General features: G+C 45.8%; 1 pseudogene; it reads left to right on the top strand.

Moving 5' to 3' along the window:
* The first annotated feature begins 468 nt into the window (after positions 1-468).
* LOC116937295 (putative RNA-binding protein 46 pseudogene) lies at positions 469-13,323 on the top strand (annotated as a pseudogene).
* The last annotated feature ends 555 nt before the right edge of the window (positions 13,324-13,878 follow it).

Genomic DNA, 13,878 nt, shown 5'->3' with positions numbered 1-13,878 from the left:
TGGGTCTCTGTGAGTATGGGTCTCTGTGGGTCTCTATGAGTATGGGTCTCTGTGAGTGTGGTTCTCTGTGAGTATGGGTCTCTGTGAGTGTGGTTCTCAGTGAGTCTCTATGAGTATGGGTCTCTATGAGTATGGGTCTCTGTGAGTATGGGTCCCTGTGAGTATGGGTCTCTGTGGGTATCTATGAGTATGGGTCTCTGTGAGTGTGGTTCTCTGTGAGTATGGATCTCTGTGAGTATGGGTCTCTGTGAGTATGGGTCTCTGTGGGTGTGGTTCTCTGTGAGTATGGGTCTCTATGGTTCTCACTCAGTGTGGGACCTTACCTGGTCAAATTCAAATGCTTGTGATGTGATGTGTGATGATGATGGTTGGCTTGGATCACACGGCCTACGCGGAGGGTGGGGGGATGCGTGACGTCATCAGGTGACATCACAGATGTGACGTCACCGCTCACTTGCCGTGACTAATATTAATATATACAAAAGTCTATTTTTATACTTGTTGCATTGTGTACAGTCTGGAAGCTACCCAGGTGCCAAATTTCAAGTTTGTTGCATGTTGGAAAGTAAGCTAAACATTTCGAACAGACACACATTCACAAATTTCCCTTTTATACATCATAAACTGTATATTATGTGTGTATATATAAACTGTACATTACGTGTGTATAAACTGTATATTATGTGTGTGTATATAAACTGTATATTATGTGTATAGACTGTATATTATGTGTATGTATAAACTGTATATTAAGTGTGTATATAAACTGTATATTAAGTGTAAATAAACTGTATATTATGTGTATAGACTGTATATTATGTGTGTGTATAACCTGTATATTAAGTGTATATAAACTGTATATTATGTGTGTATATAAACTGTATATTATGTGTATATAAACTGTATATTACGTGTGTATATAAACTGTATATTACGTGTGTATATAAACTGTATATTATGTGTGTATATAAACTGTATATTATGTGTGTGTATGAACTCTATATTATGTGTATATGAACTGTATATTACGTGTGTATATAAACTGTATATTATGTGTATATATAAACGGTATATTATGTGTATGTATAAACTGTATATTATGTGTATATATGAACTGTATATTATGTGTATATATAAACTGTATATTATGTGTATATAAACTGTATATTATGTGTATATAAACTGTATATTATGTGTATATAAACTGTATATTATGTGTATATAAACTGTATATTATGTGTATGTATAAACTGTATGTTATGTGTATATATAAACTATATATTATGTGTGTATATAAACTGTATATTACGTGTGTATAAACTGTATATTATGTGTGTATATATAAACTGTATATTACGTGTGTATATAAACTGTATATTACGTGTGTATATAAACTGTATATTATGTGTATGTATAAACTGTATATTATGTGTGTATATAAACTGTATATTATGTGTGTATATAAACTGTATATTACGTGTGTGTATATAAACTGTATATTATGTGTGTATATAAACTGTATATTATGTGTATATAAACTGTATATTATGTGTATATATAAACTGTATATTATGTGTGTATATAAACTGTATATTATGTGTGTATATAAACTGTATATTATGTGTGTATATAAACTGTATATTATGTGTGTATATAAACTGTATATTACGTGTGTATATAAACTGTATATTATGTGTGTATATAAACTGTATATTATGTGTATGTATAAACTGTATATTATGTGTATATATAAACTGTTTATTATGTGTGTATATAAACTGTATATTATGTGTATATATAAACTGTATATTACGTGTATATATAAACTATATTATGTGTGTATATAAACTGTATATTATGTGTGTATATTAACTGTATATTATGTGTGTATATAAACTGTATATTACGTGTGTATATAAACTGTATATTATGTGTATATATAAACTGTATATTATGTGTGTATATAAACTGTATATTATGTGTGTATATAAACTGTATATTACGTGTGTATATAAACTGTATATTATGTGTGTATATAAACTGTATATTATGTGTGTATATAAACTGTATATTATGTGTATGTATAAACTGTATATTATGTGTATATAAACTGTATATTACGTGTGTATATAAACTGTATATTACGTGTGTATAAACTGTATATTATGTGTATATATAAACTGTATATTATGTGTGTATATAAACTGTATATTACGTGTGTATATAAACTGTATATTATGTGTGTATATAAACTGTATATTACGTGTGTATATAAACTGTATATTATGTGTATATATAAACTGTATATTACGTGTTATATAAACTGTATATTACGTGTATATATAAACTATATTATGTGTGTATATAAACTGTATATTATGTGTGTATATAAACTGTATATTATGTGTGTATATAAACTGTATATTACGTGTGTATATAAACTGTATATTACGTGTATATATAAACTGTATATTATGTGTGTATATAAACTGTATATTATGTGTGTATATAAACTGTATATTACGTGTGTATATAAACTGTATATTATGTGTGTATATAAACTGTATATTATGTGTGTATATAAACTGTATATTATGTGTATGTATAAACTGTATATTATGTGTATATAAACTGTATATTACGTGTGTATATAAACTGTATATTACGTGTGTATAAACTGTATATTATGTGTATATATAAACTGTATATTATGTGTGTATATAAACTGTATATTACGTGTGCATATAAACTGTATATTATGTGTGTATATAAACTGTATATTACGTGTGTATATAAACTGTATATTATGTGTATATATAAACTGTATATTACGTGTTATATAAACTGTATATTACGTGTGTATATAAACTGTATATTACGTGTGTGTATATAAACTGTATATTATGTGTATATAAACTGTATATTATGTGTATATAAACTGTATATTATGTGTGTATAAACTGTATATTACGTGTGTATATAAACTGTATATTATGTGTATATAAACTGTATATTATGTGTGTATATAGACTGTATATTACGTGTGTATATAAACTGTATATTATGTGTATATAAACTGTATATTATGTGTGTATATAAACTGTATATTACGTGTATATAAACTGTATATTATGTGTATATATAAACTGTATATTATGTGTATATATAAACTGTATATTATGTGTGTGTATATAAACTGTATATTATGTGTATATATAAACTGTATATTATGTGTGTATATAAACTGTATATTATGTGTGTGTATGAACTGTATATTATGTGTGTATATAAACTGTATATCACGTGTGTATATAAACTGTATATTGACGATGACGATGATGACGATGCCACGTGTCTATTGATGACGATGACGACGATGCCACGTGTCTACTGATGACGATGACGATGATGACGATGCCACGTGTCTACTGGTGACGACGATGATGACGATGCCACGTGTCTACTGATAATGACGATGCCACGTGTCTACTGATGATGACAATGATGACGATGATGACGATGCCACGTGTCTACTGATGACGACGATGATGATGCCACGTGTCTACTGATGACGACGATGATGACGATGCCACGTGTCTACTGATGATGACGATGACGACGATGCCACGTGTCTACTGATGACGACGATGATGACGATGCCACGTGTCTACTGATGATGACGATGCCACGTGTCTACTGACGATGATGATGACGATTCCACGTGTCTACTGATGATGATGATGACGATGCCACGTGTCTACTGATGACGACGATGATGACGATGCCACGTGTCTACTGATGACGACGATGATGACGATGCCACGTGTCTACTGATGATGACGATGACGACGATGCCACGTGTCTACTGATGACGATGATGACGATGCCACGTGTCTACTGATGATGACGATGATGACGATGCCATGTGTCAACTGATGACGATGATGACAATGCCACGTGTCTACTGACGATGACGATGATGACGATGCCACGTGTCTACTGATGACGATGATGACGATGCCACGTGTCTACTGATGATGACGATGATGACGATGCCATGTGCCAACTGATGACGATGATGACAATGCCACGTGTCTACTGACGATGACGATGATGACGATGCCATGTGTCAACTGATGACGATGATGACGATGCCACATGTCTACTGATGACGACGATGACGACGATGCCACGTGTCTACTGATGACGACGATGCCACGTGTCTACCTGATGACGACGATGATGACGATGCCACGTGTCTACTGATGACGACGATGATGACGAACGCCGACGAACGGCGGCAGTCGCCCGACTCGGCACAGGGACTCACCAAACGTGGCGGCAGTCTTAGCGACGCTTTGCACGCGGCAACTTCTTCACGCAAACAGCCACCCCGTCTACAACACGCGGCAGGGGCAACGATCAAGCGGGCAGCAGCAGTCAGTCAGTCTCTCTCTGTGTGTGTGTCTCTCTCTCTCTGTCTATCCCTGTGTGTCTCTCTGTGTCTCTCTCTGTCTATCCCTCTCTCTGTCTCTGTTTCTATCCCTGTCTCTCTCTCTGTCTATCCCCGTCTCTCTCTCTGTGTGTGTCTCTCTCTCTGTCTATCCCTGTGTGTCTCTCTGTGTGTCTCTCTCTGTCTATCCCTCTCTCTGTCTGTGTCTCTCTCTGTGTCTATCCCTGTCTCTCTCTCTGTCTATCCCCGTCTCTCTCTCTCTGTTTCTCTCTCTGTCTATCCCTGTGTGTCTCTCTGTGTCTCTCTCTCTCTCTGTCTATCCCTCTCTCTGTGTCTCTCTCTGTCTCTGTGTCTATCCCTGTCTGTCTGTCTCTCTGTCTATCCCTGTGTGCCTCGGTGTCTCTGTCTCTCTCTCTGTGTCTCTGTCTGTGTCTTTTGTGTTTTTCTCTGTGTCTCTCTCTCTCTGTGTCTCTCTCTCTGTCTATCTCTCTCTCCGTCTCTGTCTCTCTCTCTGTCTCTCTGTGTGTCTCTCTGTCTATCTCTGTGTTTCTCTCTCTGTCTGTCTCCCTGTGTCTCTGTCTCTCTCTGTTTCTCTCTATCTGTCTCTCTGTGTCTCTCTATCTATCTCTGTCTCTGTCTCTCGCTGTTTCTCTGTCTCTCTGTGTCTCTCTCTTTGTGTCTATCTCTGTGTCTCTGTCTCTCTGTGTCTCTCTCTCTGTGTCTCTCTCTGTCTCTCTCTGTGTGTCTCTCTCTGTGTCTGTGTGTCTCTGTCTCTCTCTCTGTGTGTCTCTCTGTGTCTCTCTCTCTGTGTCTCTCTCTGTGTCTCTCTGTGTGTCTCTGTGTCTCTCTCTCCGTGTGTCTCTCTCTGTGTGTCTCTCTGTGTGTGTCTCTCTGTGTCTCTCTCTGTGTCTCTCTCTGTGTGTCTCTCTCTGTGTGTCTCTGTCTCTCTCTGTGTGTCTCTCTCTGTGTGTCTCTCTCTGTGTCTCTCTGTGTCTGTCTGTGTGTCTCTCTGTGTCTCTCTGTGTCTCTCTGTCTCTCTCTGTGTCTCTCTCTGTGTTGAACTTCGCACTCAGATCGTCAGCGAGGCGACTGCGACCCGAGCGGTTAGCTCGGGTCGCATTGGGGCGTGGGGAGGGGCCAACCAGCGAGGCAACGCCGCGATTGGACAGAGGGAGGAGGAGGGGGAGGGGCCTCTATCACTTCCCCAACGAGGCAAAGATTGTGAATATTAATTCACGTTTTGGGGAAATGGCAATTCTTCGTACAGCAGAGAGATCTCTCCGGAATTATTTAAGACAATATTTGGGCATTGAGGCTTTATTCATGGCAGAGAGCAATATCCCTTCTTTATTAGAGATGTATTTGCGGTTAAAGTAAACAATTAAACGAAACTATATATACTTTTTTTATTTTACCAGGAAAAGCTGTAGTAGTGTACAGGCCCTTTTCACAAGCGACCTGGCCAGAAATGATAGCTCAGCTAAATGTCTTCTTACGCGGAAATTGACAGAAGCCGAATATCTTCTTTGGTTCTTTCGGTAAAGTCACCACGTAGAATGAGAATAAAATTATAAATTGATAAAATAAAATAACACAATACAATTCTCACGACGTTTCGGCCACAACACAAGCGGCCTTCAGGTGAAGGGACGAGACTGTCTGGCCGAAACGTTGTGATAATTTTATTGCGTTATTTTATTTGATCAATTTATTATTTTATTCTCATTCTACGTGGTGACTTTACCGAAAGAACCAAAGAAGATGAATCCTTGCAGTCACGAAAGCTTTAAATCGACAATTTAACCTTAAAAAACCTTCGGCGCAAGCCCTTGAAACTTACCTACAAGCAAGGGGTCCACTGAGCTGTTAGCTTCTCTTCTTTTAGGAGCGACCTGTCCACAAATGATCGCCCCTCCAAGCAAGCGGCGTGTTGTCGCGTGGACAACGTCGGCAGCCAAACGCCGTGAATGCGCCGTGGTGATGTTGACTTTAAATGTGGGGCGAAAAAACCGGAGGGCCCGGAGAGAAATCCACGCGACCATGGGGAGAGACGCAAATTCTAAATATACAGCAGCAGCAGCAGGCGTCAGGGTCGGGATCGAACCCACTACCTCCTGTAGACCAGGCGACGTAGTTAACATCTCGTGTGTGACACGTATCTCAACACACACGCGAGTGAGGACACACACACGGAATACACACACACATACACTGGGGAACAAACACACACACATAAAACACACACACACGGAACACACACACGGGACACACACGGAACACACACACGGAACACACACACGGGACACACACACGGGACACACACGTAACACACACACACGGAACACACACACGGAACACACACACGGGACACACACACGACACACACACACAGAACACACACACGGAACACACACACGGGACACACACACGTAACACACACACGGAACACACACACTGAACACACACACGGAACACACACACGGAACACACACACGGAACACACACACCGAACACACACACACGTAACACACACACGGAACACACACACGGAACACACACAGGGGACACACACACGTAACACACACACACCGAACACACACACGTAACACACACACACGGAACACACACACCGAACACACACACGTAACACACACACAGAACACACACACGGAACACACACACACGGAACACACACACACGGAACACACACACGGAACACACACACGGAACACACACACACGGAACACACACACACGGAACACACACACCGAACACACACACACGGAACACACACACGGAACACACACACCGAACACACACACACACATAACACACACACACGGAACACACACACACGTAACACACACACACGGAACACACACACGGAACACACACACGGAACACACACACACACGGAACACACACACGGAACACACACACGGAACACACACACGGAACACGACTGGGTGAGTGGGTGAGTATGTGGGTAGGTGAGTGTGTAGGTGAGTATGTGAGCGACTGGGCGAGTGATTGGGTGAGTGAGTGTATGAGTGGTTGGGTGAGTGGGTGAGTGTGTTTCTGGGTGAGTGTGTGGGTGGGTGAGTGGGTGGGTGAGCATGTGAGTGAGTGAGCGACTGGGTGAGTGGGTAGTGAGTGTGTGGGTGAGTGTGTGAGCAACTGGGTGAGTATGTGGGCGACTGGGTGAGTGTGTGAGTGAGTGAGCGACTGGGTGAGTATATGGGTGGGTGAGTGTGTGGGTGGGTGAGTGTGTAGGTGAGTATGTGAGAGACTGGGCGAGGGATTGGGTAAGTGAGTGTATGAGTGGTTGGGTGAGTGGGTGGGTGGGTTAGTGTGTGAGTTTCTGGGTGAGTGTGTGGGTGGGTGAGTGGCTGAGTGAGTGGGCGAGTAAGTGAGCGAGTGGGTGGGTGAGTGGGTGAGAGTGTGGGTGGGTGAGTGTGTGAGCAACTGGGTAAGTGAATGTGTGTGTGTGAGTGGGTGGGTGAGCGTGTGAGTGAGTGAGCGACTGGGTGAGTGGGTAGTGAGTGTGTGGGTGAGTGTGTGAGCGAGTGTGTGAGCAACTGGGTGAGTATGTGAGCGATTGGGTGAGTGAGTGTGTGTGAGTGAGCGACTGGGTGAGTGGGTGGGTGTGTGAGTAAGTGTGTGAGGTGAGTGTGTGAGCGACTGGGTAAGTGAGTGTGTGTCTGTGAGTGGGTAGGTGAGCGTGTGAGTGAGTGAGCGACTGGGTGAGTGGGTAGTGAGTGTGAGTGCCGGACGGGTAACTCTGTCGTGGACAGTGCTGTGGGGGGAGGTCCAATTTCGATTGGCTCCTCCCCTCATGGCATCTGTGTCCACCACAGGGGCTAAACGGGGGCTCTGGACGGGTGCGAGGGGCTGGTAACCCCTCCACCTTCAATTAATTACCACTAAACCACGAGTTAAACTGAAATATGTAACTAATAAGCTTGTGCCGGAGGCCCCGGGGGCCAGGCGTCTATGACGTTTCCTGGCCAAACCCCAATTGGCGGAGCCAGGAGATTGAATATCTACCCTCGGGGCTCCTCCATAAACAACGAAAAACCACTACGGGTGGCCACGTGGAATGTTCGAACGCTCACTGCGGAGGAGAGGCTGCCACTCCTCTGTCGGGAGCTGGACCGGTACCGCCTGGATCTATGTGACATTCAGGAGGTCCGGTGGACCGGTTCTGGCTCCTGCCACCATGAGGGGTGGACAGTCCTCTACTTGGGGCAGCAGACTGCCAAACAACAGGGTGTGGCTCTTTTGAACAAAAGAATGAAGGGGGCGTGGGAGCATGGCGGTGAGGTGTGGGAAGCTGTAAGCCCCAGGCTACTTTGGGCTCGCCTTCCCATCAACCGGAGGCGAGGAATGGTGGTCGTGGTTACTTATGCCCCCACCGAAGATGAACATCCGTGGAGGGATGCAGGCAAAGCCGATGAGTCAGATGCCTTCTATGACCTCCTGTCACAGGTGCTGGCTAAAGTGGCCCCTCGGGATAGAGTCATCATGTTGGGTGACTTCAATGCCCGAGTTGGCCATGATGCTGGCACCTGGTCTGGAGTGATTGGAGGGCATGGACCAGATCAGCTCAATAACAACGGTAGGAGGCTGCTAGATTTTTGTGCAGCCCATGGGCTTGTAATTACCAACACGCTGTTCCGGCATCGGCGCATTCACACAACATCATGGATGCATGCCGGGTCCAAGCAAGAACATCTGCTGGACTACATAGTGACGGACCAGCGGATGCGAGCCCATGTCCTTGACACCAGGACCTACCGTGGAGCTGATCTGCCCTCTGACCATCGACTAGTCATCTGTAAGATGCGCCTGCCATTCTTCTACTCCGGTGGTGGGTGTACACCCAGGACCCCATTCCAACCTAAAGTGGCCTGATCTCAGTTATCTGATGAAAGTTGCAAGCGAGAATTTAATCATTGCTTGTGGCTGGGATTGGCATCGTCCCCGACTCCTCCTGATGTCGAGGGTAAATGGGCGAGGTTTAGGACTGTGACTCATGCAGCTGCAATGGCTGCTTTGGGCACGCGGTCCAGACCTCCCCAGAGACCCTGGCTGACAGAGGAGGTGTTCAGGATGGTTGAGAAAAAGCGACAGGCCCACTGTCATCGGCTACAGAATCCCACGTCAGAGAATGAGGAGGCTTACCGCAGCCTTCGCTCGGAGGTTCGGAGAGCCGTGAGGCGCTGCAAGGATGGGTAGTGGTCGCGGGTTGCTGAGGAGATGGAGTCTGCCTCAGTGGCCCGTGATCACAAATTTCTATTTAACTCCATCAAAAAAGTAACCTGCAGCACCACACCTATTACCATCAGGAGAAAAAACGGTGATCCAATCTCCGACCCCCATGAACAGGTTTGCAGATTTGCTGAGCATTTCTGTGAGGTCCTGGGGGAGGGAAAATCCCTCAGCCAGGAAAACATCGTGGCACAAAGTGAGGATGACCCTGCTGAGGCTGCGGTGCCTCAAATATTGGAAGAAGTCACCCCCTGTGAGTGGCTGGCTGAGGTGTCATCTGTTGAGGAAGTACTGAGGGCGATCCGGAGTCTGAGACCAGGAAAGGCAGCGGGCAGAGATGATCTCCAAAGCGAAATGCTGAGGGAGGGTGGCGTTTGTGCACTGACTGCCCTATATGACATCATAACAACAGTCTGGACCACTGGACGGGTTCCGCAGGATTGGAAGGATGCCCTGGTGGTCCCCCTTTTTAAGAAGGGGGACCACCGGCGGGCAAGGCTGCAATGGCTGGGTCATGTAGCCCGCATGCCCAGCCACTGCATGCCGAAACAGCTTTTGTTCGGCCGGATCGAGGGGGCTAAACGGGCGCGGCCCGGGCTAGAGAAGAGATGGAGTGATGTGGTACGGGAGGACGTGGAGCTGAGTGGACTTGCCGATGACTGGTACCAGCGGTGTCAAGATCGGCCTCTGTGGAGGAGGCTCGTGAAGGACGCTAGTGGGCAGTTGGAGGTAGTCGCCCTCCAACAACAACGGAGGGTGGAGGAATGATGCTCACCACAACGAGCGGAGCGCCGGGTGGCTAAAGCACAGCAGGTTGGCACAGTAGGGGGCACAGGTGGTGCATCAGCCAGTCATCTCAGTCAGTCGACCCATGGCACCTGGGTCTGCCCCGTGACCTGTCAGCGGGCGTTCGACACTTCACGTGGCCTCAGGGTGCACATAGCCTGGCACAAGCGTCGTGGTGACGTCACCGCCACTTAGTGGTGAATGGCGGTTGTTGTTGTTGAGGTGAGTGTGTGAGCGACTGGGTGAGTGTGTAAGTGAGTGAGCGACTGGGTGAGTGTGTGGGTGGGTGAGTGTGTGGGTGAGTGGTTGGGTGAGTGGGTGGGTGAGTGTGTGAGTTTCTGGGTGAGTGTGTGGGTGGGTGAGTGTGTGAGCGACTGGGTGAGTGATTGGGTGAGTGAGTGGGTGGGTGAGAGAGAGTGAGTGGCTGAGTGAGTGGGCATGTGGGTGAGTGAATGGGTGAGTGGGTAAGTGAGTGGGTGGGTGAGTGTGTGAGCGACTCGGTGAGTGAGTGCGTGGGTGGATCAGTGAGTGGATGAGTGAGGAGGGGCACTGCGGGGTGGGGGAGTGTACAGAGGGTGAGGGGTAATGATTATTATACAGGGCGGTACTAAAGTCAGGACACAGTTTCTTGGGTTTATCTTTAAGTTTATTGTGATTTTGCGAGTTTATATAGGTAGCTCTGCTTAAACGTGTCTCTCTCTCCATCCGTCTCCACTCTCTCTCTTCCTCTCTTCACTGCTGGCCTGTAGGTTTGGGCCGAGCGAGTTCCTGCCGGGGTTTTGGCTCTTCAGGAGTTGATTCCCCCCGTGGCTTTGTCGGCACGAGGCGACCGCGCGGAGTGTCAAGGGCTCCACCGGGCCCCAAGCCGCTGCCCCAGCACCACCGTAGCAGCCAAACCACCGGTGCTCGGCATGGCCTCTATGAAGGTCTTGCTGGACCTCATGTTGAGCACGGGGTACAACATTGTCCAGGAGAACGGACAGAGGAAGTTCGGACCGCCACCCGACTGGCAGGGGCCCCCTCCCGCCCGTGGCTGCGAGGTGTTTCTGGTGAGGATCCCGCGCGACCTCTACGAGGATGAGCTGGTGCCCGTGCTGGAGACGGTGGGGAAGCTCTACCAGCTCCGCCTCATGATGGAGCATAGCGGAGAGACCCGCGGTTATGCGTTCGCTACCTACGCGACGCTCGCCCAAGCCACGGATGCCGTCAAGAAACTCGACAAATTCGAGATCCGTCCCGGACGCCGCATTGCAGTCTGCTTCAGCGTGGACAATCGCCGCCTCTTCATTGGGGGGCTGCCAGAGGACAAGAAGCGAGCGGAGGTGATGATGGCGATGAGCGGTGCCACAGAGGGCGTGGCGGATGTCAAGATGAGCGTCTGTCGCTGGGACAAAACCCTCAACCGAGGCTATGCGTTCATCGAGTACGGGAGCCATCGCGCGGCCGCCATGGCCAGGAAGAAGCTCCTTCGAATCAACTTCCGGCCATGGGGCCGGACCATCAAGGTAGACTGGGCCATCCCGGAGTGGGAAACGGTGGCTGCGGCCGCGGCAACGGAAGACGCGGAGGAGGAGGCGGCGGTGCCAGACCTGCCGGAGCCGGAGTGCACGGCCACCGGCAAAGCCGCACACAGCCTGTTTGAGGGCTGGGGGGCACGTACGTGGCTGTGGTGGGTACCTCTCCACCTGCGGCCTATGCCCATTGCTCTCGAGGCGCTGCCGGAGGCGGCCATGCTGTCGTGGGAGGTGCGGCTGCGGATGCTGTGCCGGACCGCCGGCGTCAGCTACCCAATCTTCGAGCTGCACGCTCACTCGGAGCCCGGGATACCCGTGGGCCTCCTCTATAAGGTGTCGATTCCCGGGATGGGAAAAGGCACCGGCATCTTCCCCGCATTTCTGAGCTCCAGCGAGGAGGGAGCACGGGAGGTGGCGTGTCAGCACGCCTACAACATCCTCACCAAGGCGAATCCTCTGAGAATGTGCCCAGCCCCTGCCGCGACACCGCCTCCCAGCCGCCTCTTCCAGGATCCTTGAAGAAAAAACTAATTCATGCGTTTGACATGTCAACGCCATTTCGTTTTGAAAATGTAGCGGAGAAAAATATATTTTGTTCACATCGCATTCTGTTTTGTCAATAATCTCTGTAACGTGCGCCTGCTCTGCAAGGCATGCATTAACCCCTTTCTGTCTCAATTTCATTCCCAGCATGCAATTCTCCAAGCCTCAGATTTTATAACATATTTCGCACAACTTTAATCCTGGTAAATATATTATTTTCTTTAAAAACACGAGCATTATATTTAGTCTATTGCATGGCTAAAGTATTCTAAGTAAAAATATAAATTGTATTAACCAATATTTGATCATCGCTATGATAAATATATTTCTACCCTACAATATACAAATCTACATTGTGCTAATGTTTCAATTTTACTTTTATTAACTTACAAATATAGTGTCTAGGACACATTTTCAAAGAAATATTTTCATGTACCCAGACAATATTTGCAAGTGCCCACATAAAAAAAAACTTGCAGACTGCATACGTAGCTACGACAACAGAATCCTTGAAGAAAAAACGAATTCAGGTGTTTGACATTTCGTTTTATACAGGAGAAAAATATATATATATTGTGCACATCGCATTCTGATGTCAAAACATTTGATTCTTTATAAAATTGAAAAACCCTTGAACAACTTTGCTGCACACGGAGATGTCCGTGCACTGCCTCGTTTCCACAGCTTCTATCCCAGTGCCATTTGTATTTCATGCACATACCGCTGTTAAGAGTTTGATGTTTTATTGATTTTCAATTTAGGTGTTTTTTTCCTGTAATGTTTTTTTGTTACTTTTTTAGTGGAAATAAAGTCCTGAAAAGTCTCTTCCTCTCTCTCTCTCCACTCTCTCGGCCGAGTCTCTGCCACTTCTGGTTCTGAGTGTCGCATGCTTGGGATCCTTCTTTCCCTCCTCTGTGGATTTAATTTGATATGCTGATTTACACGCCAACATATTTCAGACTTCCCTGTTTTGTTAGGGTATTATCCTGATCATTACCAACGTTCCCACGGCCAGGCACTTTCGAGTAACTTATTACCTTTTACCACAGCATCATAATATCATTTTCCTGGATCATCGCCTTCATAGCTTTGATCAATCACCAATGGTTTACTGGTTCGTTTTTGTATTTACTTATGCCACCCTAAACTTGGTTCGAAGCTTTCGTGACTGCAGGAATTAATCTTTGTTTTTTAGGTAAAGTCACGTATAAATAAGAAATAACAAAACAACATAATTATGTTTTGTTATTTCTTATTTATATGTGACTTTATCGAAAAAACCAAAGATTAATTTATGTCACCCTCTTTCCC

The sequence above is a fragment of the Petromyzon marinus genome, unplaced genomic scaffold, assembly GCF_048934315.1.
Source record: "Petromyzon marinus isolate PM22_M1 ecotype Great Lakes invasive population unplaced genomic scaffold, UKy_Petmar_22M1.pri1.0 PM_G_Scaffold_30, whole genome shotgun sequence".
Lineage (NCBI taxonomy): Eukaryota > Metazoa > Chordata > Hyperoartia > Petromyzontiformes > Petromyzontidae > Petromyzon > Petromyzon marinus.
Note: the sequence above shows the minus strand (reverse complement) of the source record. Positions and strands in the feature narration are given on the sequence as shown.